Source organism: Diadema setosum, chromosome 1 (assembly GCF_964275005.1).
Source record: "Diadema setosum chromosome 1, eeDiaSeto1, whole genome shotgun sequence".
Taxonomy (NCBI): Eukaryota; Metazoa; Echinodermata; class Echinoidea; order Diadematoida; family Diadematidae; genus Diadema; species Diadema setosum.
The window spans coordinates 36,806,722-36,820,274 of NC_092685.1; the positions used below are offsets into that span (position 1 = coordinate 36,806,722).

Genomic DNA, 13,553 nt, shown 5'->3' on the forward strand with positions numbered 1-13,553 from the left:
TTCATCACACTCTGTGAATCCTTGGCCCTGGCAAGCACAGCTAACCGCATCGGGGTGAGGTCCTCGTTGATGAACAGACCTTTGTACTGGTCTTTCCCCTTTAACTTGAACCGTGCATCATACAGCTCATCCCTTCTCCTCCTAGCCACAAACCTGACGATGGCCTGTCGAGGTTTGCCGTCGGTTCTCTGTTTTCCAACCCGATTGCACATGGAGATGTCATCGGGTTTGATGTCGACACCAACTTCTTTGGCTATGTTGCATACTTTTTGGATGAGAGCCTCACCTGTCTCCTCCTCATTCTCAGGGAGGCCGTTCACCCGCAGGTTTTCCCTCCTCATCTCCTGCTGGATCTCGTCTTGTTTGAATTGCGTACGAAGGAGGTATGGGTTTACGATCTCCGTCACACTCGCCATGCAGGCATCTTTTACAGCCTGCACAATAGCAGGTACTGCAGCTTTAACCGCTGCTTGGACAGCAGTAGCAACAATTGTGGACATGTCACCCTGGGCAGCTCTCGCCCCCATCTGGCTGACACCCTCCAGCTGGTCTAGTATACCGTCCAAGTTAATGAACACCCCATTCCCCTCTGGTTTGGGCCCTGCTTTATCCTCCATGCCCCTCACTTTTTTGACTGCAGTGTCTATTCCCCCGTGGGCGATAACATTCTCCTTGGCCACGTTGATATGTGATGGAGTGCGAGCACGCTGTGGAGTGAGGAATTTGCCTGGATTCTTCCCTTGTTTTTGACGACCCATACTGTATGCAATGCAGAGCACTGGTAGCCAAAATACTGCAGGACAATCCCAAAAATGATGATCACAAAAAACTCAAGTTTCGTGGATCCAAGAGTGATAAAACATGTCCAGAAGGTTCCTGAGGCTATAACGATCCAAATATGGCAATATGATGGACCAGCTCCAGTAATAACATGGACAAAATAGCGCACATTTGTAGAGCAGAACAGGGCATGACCTCTTACTCGTCTCTTACTCTGAATGAAGGGCTTTGCAACGTTATGCTCTGATAAATGGCACAGGCTTGAGAATTTCCTACATAACTGCAAACGTCATTGAGCATGAAAGTGTGTAAGTTGTGCGATGTTTATCAGCGGTTGTCAGTCACGACGGCTATTGATATATAATGTTAGTTGCCGATTACCTTCATTGATTATCTCCAGATCAGCAAAAAAGCTGCTTCTTGAAACCTACAAGCCCAAATACACAAAGGTGGTTTAAATCTGAACAGGGAGGTGGGACCTCCCTGATCAAAACCATGGTTTGTGCAAATTTCTTCTGCATAAAAATACGTATTGACAGTTTGCGTATGCCTACAGACGTCCAGTAACAAACATGAATTGATACACACATGTCAAAAATACGCCCATTTCACGCTTATTTTAGACCATAATCTACATTTGTACCATGGTCTCAGTTTAAATCACCTTCTTGAATTCGAGCCACAGCGTTTATGCTGTGGTCGAGGCCCTTTTAGGCTGCTATAGGAGGCTCCGAAACAACCCTTTGTAGGTGGTTTCAGAATCTGATCAGATCTCCTATTCTGAATTCTGTCTGTTTATGCGGAGCTGAAAGACTGCTTGAGACTCCTTGAGGAGGCTTCAGAACCTGGTTTTTGCTTTTAAAGTACATATGTATAAATGGTATACTTGTTTCCAGGCCAATGAAATACCCACTTAAGTCTTAGCAAAATACAGCTGTAGCACTGTGTAGCAGTGCAATTTCCCAAGAATTTAGTGGCTACTTAAATAGCTGATTCTGAGCTAAATGCAGTTGATTGTAGCTTCATTTTGCTGAAGCAGGCAGGAATCTTGACCTACACAACGTAGTCCATGTTTAGAGCTGAAAAGTACCATGAATGCCAGCAGTGGAAATGCTACATGTAAGCATGTCTTCCTTCCATATTTCTGTGTCTTCTCATGTTTCTACTTCCGCTTTTAACTACTACTACTAATGCTGACATTTTATTTGCACCACCTTCTATTGATGCTACAACAGTAATTCTCCTTCTCAGTTGTATTTCCTTCTTTTCCTTCCTCTTCTATTTCTTTCATTCCATCTTCATTGTATCATTCAATTTTAGTCATTCTTTCCAATTAAATGGTTCAAGTCATGTCTTAAATTATGCATCAATGCTTGAACACCCCTAACATCAGAAATGACTAGGCAGTCATTTGCTGAAATTTCTGGAGGAAGGGAAATTATTTGGCTGTGCCTGTTGCACCTTGAACTTTCAAATGCCATTGGGGCTGGTCATTCAGTGTGATCATACAACCACGTACCTATTTACAGGTTGTTCAATTGTATGCATACACAGCTCTTGTCCAGAGATGCAGCTCATCTTCAGTGCAGCTGTTAATATCTGCCACGCCCACATCCTTATGCATGCATAATCATTTTAGTCATAAACACTTCTTATAAATGTCACCTTACAATATGATATGAATGTAAATTATGCAGTAGTACATTGTGCCATTGACATGATGCAAAACAGAACTGAATTTAACCCAGTCACATGTAGGACTTTAGAAAAGCATTCATTTTAAGATAGAGATGAACAAGATATTTGACAGTGTGTAATGGACCTTCTGTTCAAGTAACCTGAATTTAAACCAACCCTGTGTAGTACGATATCATTTTCAATACTTTAGTGTTTGTTATGATTCTGTTGAAGAAGACAGCTAAGGTAGAAATTAACTAAATTTAACCAGGAGTGTACAATGTATGATAAAATGTACTTTAAGGTCATAATGTAGCTTTTGTTTTTAATTAAAAAAAAAATGGTTTAGCCAAGCATAATGATTTTTAAGGAATCCTCAAGCAACTGTGTGAATGACATAGGAAACATTCTCCATTGTCATTGTTAAGAATGCCTTCCATGAACATCAGTTTTTTTCTATTTTCAACACTTATGTACAGTGCAACCTATTCAGTGGAGGTAACAATGTATGGGAATGTGGGATGTATTGCTGAACTTAGTCTGGATGATGAAGAATTGAAAGATATTATGTGTACATGTACAGATATGTATATGTGCACTTGAGATTAGATTCGTATTAATTACTGGGTATGTCAAATACATATGACTTAAAGGTCAATGATACATATTTAGACTATAATTCTTTTCCCACCTGAAATAATCACAAGGTTGTCTGATTAAAACAAATGATGATATTAATAATTGAAAAAATATACAGTTTGGTGATTCATCACTACCAGCACAGCACAGGAACCAATAGAACATTAAATGTTGATTTTTAGATAAAACTCTATATTAATGGCAAACAATAACATCCCTTTAAATGCTTTGATATAAAAGTTTATAAATACAACACCTACAAAGAATGTAGCTGTCCAATCGGTTGATTGCCCATCACATGACATTCAGACAAAAGTACCATTGCACACTGTGGCTGTAAGCTGTGCAATTTTGTTTAAGAGCAAAAACAGATAACTCGTGTTCCATTGCATAGCTCTGATATCATAATAAACAAACATTTGCCATGTGCACTCAACAATTGCAAATGTGCTTGTACTTTTGTCACTCATATTTTTGCAAACAACTAGAACCAGTCGGTTTTGCGTACATACATACATATATATATATATACACTTGATGACTGACTGTGACTGGGCAGCTACTCATTCGCCATTTATGAAAATTGTTGCCATTTCTGTGCTAAATTCAAGAATCTGTGTGGACCATGTCTGTTTACATCTGAGGTGTTTTATAGAACAAATAGTGTATGGCCTTTACTCATTAATGCAATAGAACAAGATTTCACACTCGGTGAAAGATGGGGCGCACTATTCTACTCAGCTTTGCCTCATTGAATAGAGCGTCTCTATTTTTCACCTTGTGCGAAATCTTGTACCATTGCACTTGTGACCATTTTCTGTATTACTACATTTTGGATATATTTTGCTTCTTGACTTATCAAATGGCGTAAAATGAAATTTCACCTTATGATAAAGCATATTAATAAAACAAAAATGATTCCTATCTAGGAATAAAAGTGCATTGTATGTGCAAAAGTGAAAATATAAGCTGTATGTTGTGAAAGTGTTTGAAATTGTACACTCATGGCAAACTGACTTTATCACTTTGCCGATTAATACTGACAAATAAAGCTGATACGGTATTGTCTTCGCGGTTGGTGCTTTATTGAGTTAGTGTCCAGATGAAGTTCAGTGAAGTAATTTTTATGCCTCCACCACGAAGTGGTGCGGGAGGCATGATGTTTTTATTTCTATTTTAGCATTTTTTGTGCAATTTCTATTCATGCAATGCAGTGTTTTAACAGTATGTATACCACTCATCTTAAATAAGTAGGGCTTGTGAAAAGTAAATATCATGATCATAAAGATGTATTTTCCTTAGAGAATGGCTGGTCATGCAATGAGACCTGAATCCATCATCTTCCTATTTTTGAGTGGTGGTATCAAACATGGGATCAAAAGGAATTAAGACTGTTATGACTCCATCTTTTGAACCTCCTTGTACATGTGTACACGCGTAATGTGAAGTATTGCAATTCAATAGTGAAAAAGGTGCTGCAATATTGTCTAGTATGTAGTATCAGCATACAGAAAATAAATTATGTTATACACAGTGGATAGTGTCTTAACACGGAAATTAGTGTACCAACATGTTTATTCTGCAATGCAAGGGGGAAAAAAAAACTGCAGATCCCATCCACTCATATCTTGTCCCTCTGAATTAATGCATAATGAATGGTCATTCATTCCATGGACCTTTCCCTTTGCTGATATAATGGAGTAAGACCCGTAGATATCTGGTGCAGTCGATCAATATCTGGATGATCCTGCAGCAGCTGAAACCATATTTGTGTGTGTGTCTGTGTGTGCTTGTGTTTGTGTATTGTATAAGCAGGCATACATTCAGTCAGTGATGAATTCTTATCAACTTTACCCAAAAAGGGAGGGGAGAGATTACAGCCAAGGCAATACTGTATATGCTGTTATTTTTGCGCATAGATATTTTCGCAAATGAGGAGGTCACAGACATTTTCAACGAGATATGGTTTTCTTGAATTGACACAGAGGCCATCATAAGCACACTAGTACCTCAGCGCATGGTGACATTTTCATGTGTTATCGCGAAATTCACAAAAATACCAGCATACATACAGTATTGTCCAATTTTCCCCAAACTTTCACTGATGTGTTCTACTGATATTGCTGCATTCACTCAATTCACATGTATATAGGGACTGATCCTTTTATCTCTTTTCAGTTAATGCAAATCACTGCCTTGAAAACACTCTATTCTGTCATGGTCTTTGTACTCAAGTTTTGGTTTAAAAGCAAGAGCATCTCATAGTACAAGAGCATTGTACAAGCATTAATAATGACCCCCTTTTAGGGCTTGTAGTTAAAGCTGTTATTTTCGCAAATGAGGAGGTCACAAACATTTTCACAAGATGATTGTTTTTGTTGTTTTTTTTTGCGAGTTGACGCCAATGCTATCATAAATGCATTATTGCCCTGTAGCGCCTGGCGACATTTCCGTGTGTTATTAAATTTGCAAAACTTCAACCCTTGCAAAAATAACAGCTTAAAGATGGCCCTTCCCTTTTGCATTCCTTCCCAAATAGCACAGAACATGATATATTCCACCAGAATGACAAGACTGTTGTAAATCTATTACATTTCTGTGATATTTGAAGGTTGTTAGCTGTTAAAATTCAAATAATGCACCAAACGCTCACCGTAACGTATTCTGTGTACTAGGCACAGCTGCATCCATTAATCCTCCTGTGGTTGAAATATGATACTTAAACTTCGAACAACGGATATGCATGTTAAAGCTGTCAGAAAAGAAGAATTCAGTAGCTTCTCTTACTTTGTTATCAATGGCAAATAACAACACACCACTTACATGAACTACATGTACAACTAAGTGCATCACACAGGTCTTTAAAACTAGACTAGTATTTAGATTTGTAATTTCGCAAAAATTATTCAAATCTTAACGGTCAATTTAACTAAACAAATAAAGACCCTCTTGAGTTCAAAATTTACAGGAGGTTTCCAAATAGTGTTTTCTTCAATACCTAAGTGTTCTCACCAATTTTTCAAAAATTTGCATGCAAAAGGGATTGGCTGTCTTTAAAAGTATTTAGTGATTAAAGCCTTCAAAGATAGTTTTAATTTTCGAACAAAAATATCCCCTGATCATTGTGAGCAATAGAAGTAAACCAGCCATACCAGTGTTGAGTATAATTTGATTTCTAAATCATATCAAGACAGTTCCTCCCTCTGATTACTGTAAAAGTGGATATTTTTGCGCGACTAATTCTTCGCGTTTGGCCGGGTAAGAAGAGTTTCGTGTGTTTTTAATTCTGCGGAATCAAGACATCACGCAAAGGAACATATGGCAAGCAAAAATATTCGCGTGCTTTCATTTTCACCTTAGTTTCTGGTTGCGCGAAATGCGCGAAAATTTCCACCTTTACAGTATGTGACACAGATGTGAACCTTCAAAATTGTGCATACTATTTGAATGGTTTATTAGAGCTTTGAAAACTTTACAGTTATACACCACCAGCATGATGTTCTCCTTAAAATTGAAAGCAATTTCTAATGGTTTATCAAAAAGATTTGTGTATTGAACACCATTACCCCCTCGATTTGATTTTTTTTTTTTTCTCTGTGGACATCTTAGACCCCGTTTACAGTGCAGGGCTGGGCCGAGCCGCGGCCGAGCCCAGCCTCAATTGCGGGGCCAAGCCCCCGCAATTTTGTCTGTTTACACTGCCGGGCTCGGCCACGCTTTTAATTCAAACCTTTCAATATTTTGTCGTAGTGGCGCTCTGCTTGTAAACAAACGCAATTTGGTATAGTCTGGTTGTCAGACCCTTTGCCAACGAAGTCGCCATTTGGGCAAAGGCCTTTGCCGAAGGAAAAATTCTTTGCAGGACAAAACCACCTTAAACCTTATACTAGTTTTCGACGATGAGGGGGTTAATATCCTGAATAGCGAAATAGTACGGGCAGAGGGTTTGGAAGTCAGACTGAAATTGGCCGCGCATTTGGCCCAGTTTGCGTGTATACTGAAAAAAGGCCGGGCTCGGCCGCGAACGAGACCACCTCCAGAGCGTGGCCAAATGCGCGGCCAATTTTGGCCCCGCATTTGGCCTTTTGCGCGTTTACACTGAAATGAAGGTGGGCTTGGCCGCGGCCGAGCCCCGCACTGTAAACGGGGTCTCAAGATACAGGATAACATCTCAGAATGCTTGAATTTTCATCAGTGCAGTATTATGAGACTGACAGTTGTTATCATACAGGAATTTTTAATATTGACATCACTTGTTGACATTCCTCCACTGATGCAGCAACTGAATTTCTAAGAATCTCTGCCCACAGATTTTTTTCTTCATGGTTTTGGCTGTAAATGCAACTAGAAACTGATAATGGCAAAAAAAAGGATCATCTCAGGATTGCTATGAGGACATAAATTTGCACATCAAGCCCCTGTAAACTGAAAGTGTGTTAACCTCAAAATTCTGCATATGATTTGCATTTATTTAGTTCATGAGCAATATCATACGTCACTTTCAGGGGCATTCACTACATAATCAGGGGTCACCATGGCAACAGTGCTCTAGCCATGGGTATAGTGTGTCATAAAAGAATATCAAAGCAACAAAATATAAGGTCCTTCTTCAATGTTATTTGCATTATAATCTTTGGAGGCCCTGAGTGTGCCTCATGGAGAGATTCTCATTACATGATTGTAGTGGTATGATTAGAGTAAGAACACATAATTGAAACTGAAAGACAATTTGTATTAAGATCACTGATGAAATAAAATAATGGAAGTCATATGACAAGGCCATGTGGTAAAAGCATTTTGTACGTGAGTCAGTCCTTGCAAGAGACATCATCTGCATGTATGATATGCAACTACATGTACCTCAGTTGCTTTTTGCATGGAATATCATTCATATAATCATTTTTTTTTTTCAAGGAAATGGATAATTTATTTCATTTTTTCACTGAAAGTGAACATCCAAAAGAAAAAAAAAAAACAACAACGTTGTCACATCTGCAAAATTACAGGGAATTGAGTTCTGTTTCAAATCAAAGAAAAAATATTGTGCTTCTACATGAACTGACTTGAGAGAAAATTTGGGTGTTATTAGCATTGACGGACTGAACAGTTGGTATGCACAATGTTACATGACTTGCAGAAAGCGAAGAAGCGTCTTCTAGGAGAAATTAATATCATTTGTCACAGCCAAACCCGGATGTCATATTTTGCATTGTTCACCATCACATTGATAGAACATCCTTCTCATGATAGTATAGTGAGTGAAAGCAATTATAAGTAATCTCCTACTTACCAGCAGTAATGCATAGAATTTCTTCCGTAATTTGTGCTGCCACTGTAATTTCAGGAATCTACTTCTACAGCAGGAAAGGATTAAATGGATTTGATTACATTAGAAAATGTAGGAGTTTCTTTGTTTGTTTTGCTTTGCGTATAAATTATAGCGTCAATTCAAATTTGTGGTGGGGTAACATCGGCTGACATGTCATTTTTTTTTTTGTCTGTATAGTTCATTTTTTTTTTATGTAACATCCATGTCTGAATTTGTTGTCCCCGCCGAACGAGTTTGAGCAGGGGACTATGAAACGGGCTCCGTACGTGTGTGTGTCCGTGTGTCCGTCCGTCCGTCCGTGTGTCCGTCCGTGTGTCCGTCCGTGTGTCCGTGTGTGCGTCCGTGTGTGATCAAAATCTTCAATTTGCTACTTCTCTGTCATTTATGAGCCAATTTTGATTCTGTTTGCTTTATATGATAGCACTACATGGGAGCTTTGAAACTTGTACACAGAATTTCAGTCGTGACCTTTGACCTTGACCTTTGACCTATATTGTACATTTTGCTACAAAATGCTACTCCTTCGCCATTTCTAACCCGATTTCGATTCCGTTTGCTTTATGTGATGGCACTAGGTGAGGGCTTCAAAACTTCTACACAGAATTTTGACCTTTGACTTCTTTGACCTTTGACCTTGATTTTTTGACCTATATTGTACATTTTGCTACAAAATGCTACTCCTTCGCCATTTTTAACCCGATTTCGATTCCGTTTGCTTTATGTGATAGCACTAGGTGAGGGCTTCAAAACTTCTACACAGAATTTTGACCTTTGACTTCTTTGACCTTTGACCTTGATTTTTGACCTATATTGTACATGTTGCTACGAAATGCTACTCCTTCGCCATTTTTAACCCGATTTCGATTCCGTTTGCTTTATATGATGGCACTAGTTGAGGGCTTCAAAACTTCTACACAGAATTTTGACCTTTGACTTCTTTGACCTTTGACCTTGATTTTTGACCTATATTGTGCATTTTGCTACAGAATGCTACTCCTTCGCCATTTCTAACCCGATTTCGATTCCGTTTGCTTTATGTGATAGCACTAGGTGAGGGCTTCAAAACTTCTACACAGAATTTTGACCTTTGTCTTCTTTGACCTTTGACCTTGATTTTTGACCTATTTTGTACATTGGCTACAAAATGCTACTCCTTCGCCATTTCTAACCCAATTTCGATTCCGTTTGCTTTATGTGATAGCACTAGGTGAGGGCTTCAAAACTTCTACACAGAATTTTGACCTTTGACTTCTTTGACCTTTGACCTTGATTTTTTACCTATATTGCACATTTTGTTACAAAATGCTACTTCCGGCGGGGACATATGTTACGCACCGCGTAATTTCTACTTTTCCTTGTTTGATGTTTGAAATTGTTTGCATAACATGCATATTGATGGAAATGTTGACAGTTTTTGGAGTATTGTGTGTGAAGTAATGTAAAAAAAAAATAACCTGTTTTTGTTGTTGTCATTTTGACGTTTTCCTTAGGTTGTAGGTTTCACGCTCTTTAAACTGAATGTTATTCTGATGCTTAAGCTTTCATGTAAACTACATGGGTAGGATTACATCATATTTGAAACTGGGCAGTATTAGAATGTTGAAAAATCTGAAAAAGTGACTGAAAGGGCTCATAAATCGTCCAAATTGGGTATGAGAAAAAAAAATCAAAAAATTGATGAAAAAAAGAACGAAAACAATTGTTGTTATAAACCTGATGGTGGTAGTATCTCAATGAGTAGAATCTTAAGTATTGACTATTTAGTAATGCCAGAAAATAACTGATGCTATTCATTCAGTAAAATGTCACTGCAATCATGCACATAATTCAGATGGTTGATAATTACATTGGCCATTAAAATTTGTAATAATGACAGTGTTCTCCTATGTCTGATTAGACACGCAAGCAGTTTAAATGACATCTTCAAACAGAATCACCCAGCTCTTACTGTACAAAATTTGCATTAAGCAAGCAATCTAAAGCAGCTTACTGACTTATTGTAGTTGCACTGTGACAGGCAAAAAGAGCCATTGCCTCTAGAATTTCTCAAATCAGTCTTTCTGAATACAATGTATATCAGACTGCTTGAATTGTGTGTTGAGCAATACAGATATAGGCGTGTCCACCTTGCACAGTTGTTTGCGTGTGCAGAAAACGAGAGCCATGTCATGCTTAATTTTGTAAAGCTGAAAGAGAGGAAAGTGAGTCAGGTAGGCAAAACACTAAAGATGCCTTTCAGTGAAGATGAGAGTTGCTCGTTTCTCTTCCATTTCATCTTCCTGACTGTATCCCTTTTTCTGTGGCCTTGATTCCGGACACAAAACAAATTTTTCCCCTTTTTTTTAAATCGCATAATGATCAGCAATGATAGTTGTCATTTATGTGTGTGTGTTTGCATATATTATGTAATGTGGTGGAAATCCCAGTGTTTCCAGTATGGCTTGTTGGATGAAATCTTACAACTTGATATACAATGTGCATCTATACTATAGGTTGTTACATCTCTGCATTTCAATTGATAAACAGGATGATGGCATTTAAGAACAGAAAAGTGCACTGTTAATGTAGAATTTACTCCAAATATAAAGTCCGACCTCGATTGTTCAGCCCTCTATTATCCAGAATTCTCTATCATTCAGACTTTTTTGCCACGTTATTAAGACGAAGAAAAAAGAAAGTGATTTCAAACTCAATTAACCCGTTTAGGACGAGTCCCGAGTATACTCGGGCACTTGTCTATGGGAAATGCATGTTATAGCAAAATCAAACCGTCCTCAACGGGTTAAAACTCTTACAAACTCACAAGATTTACCTATAATATTCCCAACGGAAACCTGTTTTACATTGAAATGTTTCAGTTTCCGTCACAAAAAACGGACTATGATTTTAAGTGGGCTAGAATAGACTACACACAGTACTTCAGTTATAACTGGGTCAGCAGGTTCTACAAGAGTCCATGTACATTGTACTAGTACATAAACATTTTTCTCCCATAACCAGCCAAATTGCTTATCCGGACGGGCGGCGGGCACCGGTCTAAATATGGCTGGACAACAGAGGTTGGGCTGTATATGTATGGATTCAGTGAATACAGCAATATTATTCGAACCCATCAATGAAGTTTGAGGAAAATCAGTAAATTCATTCAAAACTTGTGAATTTGTAAAATATTGGTGTTGTCATCGCTGGATTAGAAGGGTACAACGGTTTGTGGTGTCATAGCAGTGGAATATATAGCAGTGGAATATCGCTTCTCTGCCTTTTGGCTAAGATCATGTGTAGTATCTGTTCTTTTCAGCTTAATATCAAATATGATTGAAATGTAAAGAGAATACCACATATTCACATTTTTACAGCATAATGAAAGAGGACTTGATTTACTTCCTTCAGAGAGCAGGAGAAATAATACAGTTTAATAGTAGATACGTTGTCAGTGATAAGTTGAGGGAATGTGTACTTCTCATTAAAAAAAAAAAATGAAACGTATCATAAAGAATGTGAACTTCACTTAAAAAACAAGGAGTACCTCAAAAGATTTTGGTGCTCGTGACATACAGAAATAATGCCATCAGCAGTATGTGTCTTATGTAACATCATAAAGTCATTTACAATTTTACCCAAATAGATTATTGCCATTATTCTTGATCATGATTATGTAGATCGGCAAACATTCTGACCATTACTGGACATTTGCTGAAGACCCTGTTTGTGGTTAACTATTTGTACTCCTTCAAGTAATTTAAATTTTCAGTTTAAAAAAATTCTCTATTTGTGTAGTCTTACCAGCATATTTGGTGTCACACAGCAATTCTTTAAATTCCTAACAAAATATGAACACATTGTGCGTAATGGTTTGAAACCGTGAAATTACAGCAAAGTGTTGCAATGCCTTTATCCTGGTAATATCCAAAACATTTAACTGAATGCATGATGCTTCTGGTCTGTCAGGTAGATGTACATTGTACATGTGGATTGTCGTGGTCAGCTTGATACAGATACCATGTTAAGAGGCAAAAGGCATTTAGAATACCTTTAAATTCAGTGATGTTATGCCCATATACATGTCATGTGATAATACTGAATAAGATCGTGTTTGAGAGCATAATAACAAAGCATGCATATTGTAATTTAAGCCTATATGTATAATTGCTACTTATCCTTTATTATGATAACATCAATCATGTCTAATTTGTGTAAAGCTACACTCTTTTGTGCTAGGTTAACTTGCAATAACATAGAAACAAGGGCTTGTGGTATCATGTAGCAACCCAAATGGCATTGACAAGGAAGCTAACGTCAGAGAGAAAAGTGGTGAGCCATGAGCTAAATCTGTATTAGTTTTGTCTGATACCCACCTCGAGTGCTATCCTTTTCCTGTTGATACTGCCCATCCTTCTATCACACAGTTTCTCCCAGTTTCAGGGTATTGTAGTGATAGGCAGCATACATGTAAAATTTAACAGTAGATAGCAGGATGATATTGAACCAGTTTCTTGGATACCAGAATTGTGTTCAACTAATCTATTCACTTCTTTGTTTATTTTATTGGAGATTTGTAATATGGGCTTGAAATGCCTAAGAATGTCTTCTGATATACTATGCGTATTTTGTACGTGTAGGTTCCACTATGTCGCAAAGAACTGGTAACTGTTCACAAATTGTGTACAATGGCAGTTGTTTTAGGGACATTTCAAGGATGAAATACAGATGACCAGTTTTTCCCCACGAAATTTTGCAGTGTAACCTACAGTGCCTTTATCTGGACAATTTGTCAGGCACTAGATGAGCAGGGCATCAGCTGAGATGCATTTATAATTGTATTAATATATATTTCTCATTAATTAAATCATGCTTTAAATGATAGTACATATTGCAGCATCATGTGACCAAACATACCGTTGTAATATTGCTTTGATGTTGATGGTGTATACAACAAGATACCAGTGGAGAAAATTGTGCTACTGTACGAGCTGAAATTTTCGCGTACAGATATTTTTGCAAATTGCTACTTGGAGGACATTTTTGCGTGTTGTTAATTTCGCGGTTGCGAGGGTCTAACTAAACTTACTTGAACTCTCACGAAAAAACTATAATTGTCTAAACTGAAAGTAACTTACACATGTAAGTA

The 13,553-nt window shown here is 37.9% G+C and overlaps 1 protein-coding gene and 1 pseudogene across 1 annotated transcript in view; both read left to right on the forward strand.

The window, feature by feature from the left end:
- The window catches only part of LOC140230096 (uncharacterized), a 128,292-nt gene that overhangs the window by 12,304 nt on the left and 102,435 nt on the right, over positions 1 to 13,553 (forward strand). The gene's annotated exons all lie outside the window — the stretch shown is intronic.
- Positions 11,672 to 11,832, forward strand: LOC140237535 (U2 spliceosomal RNA; annotated as a pseudogene).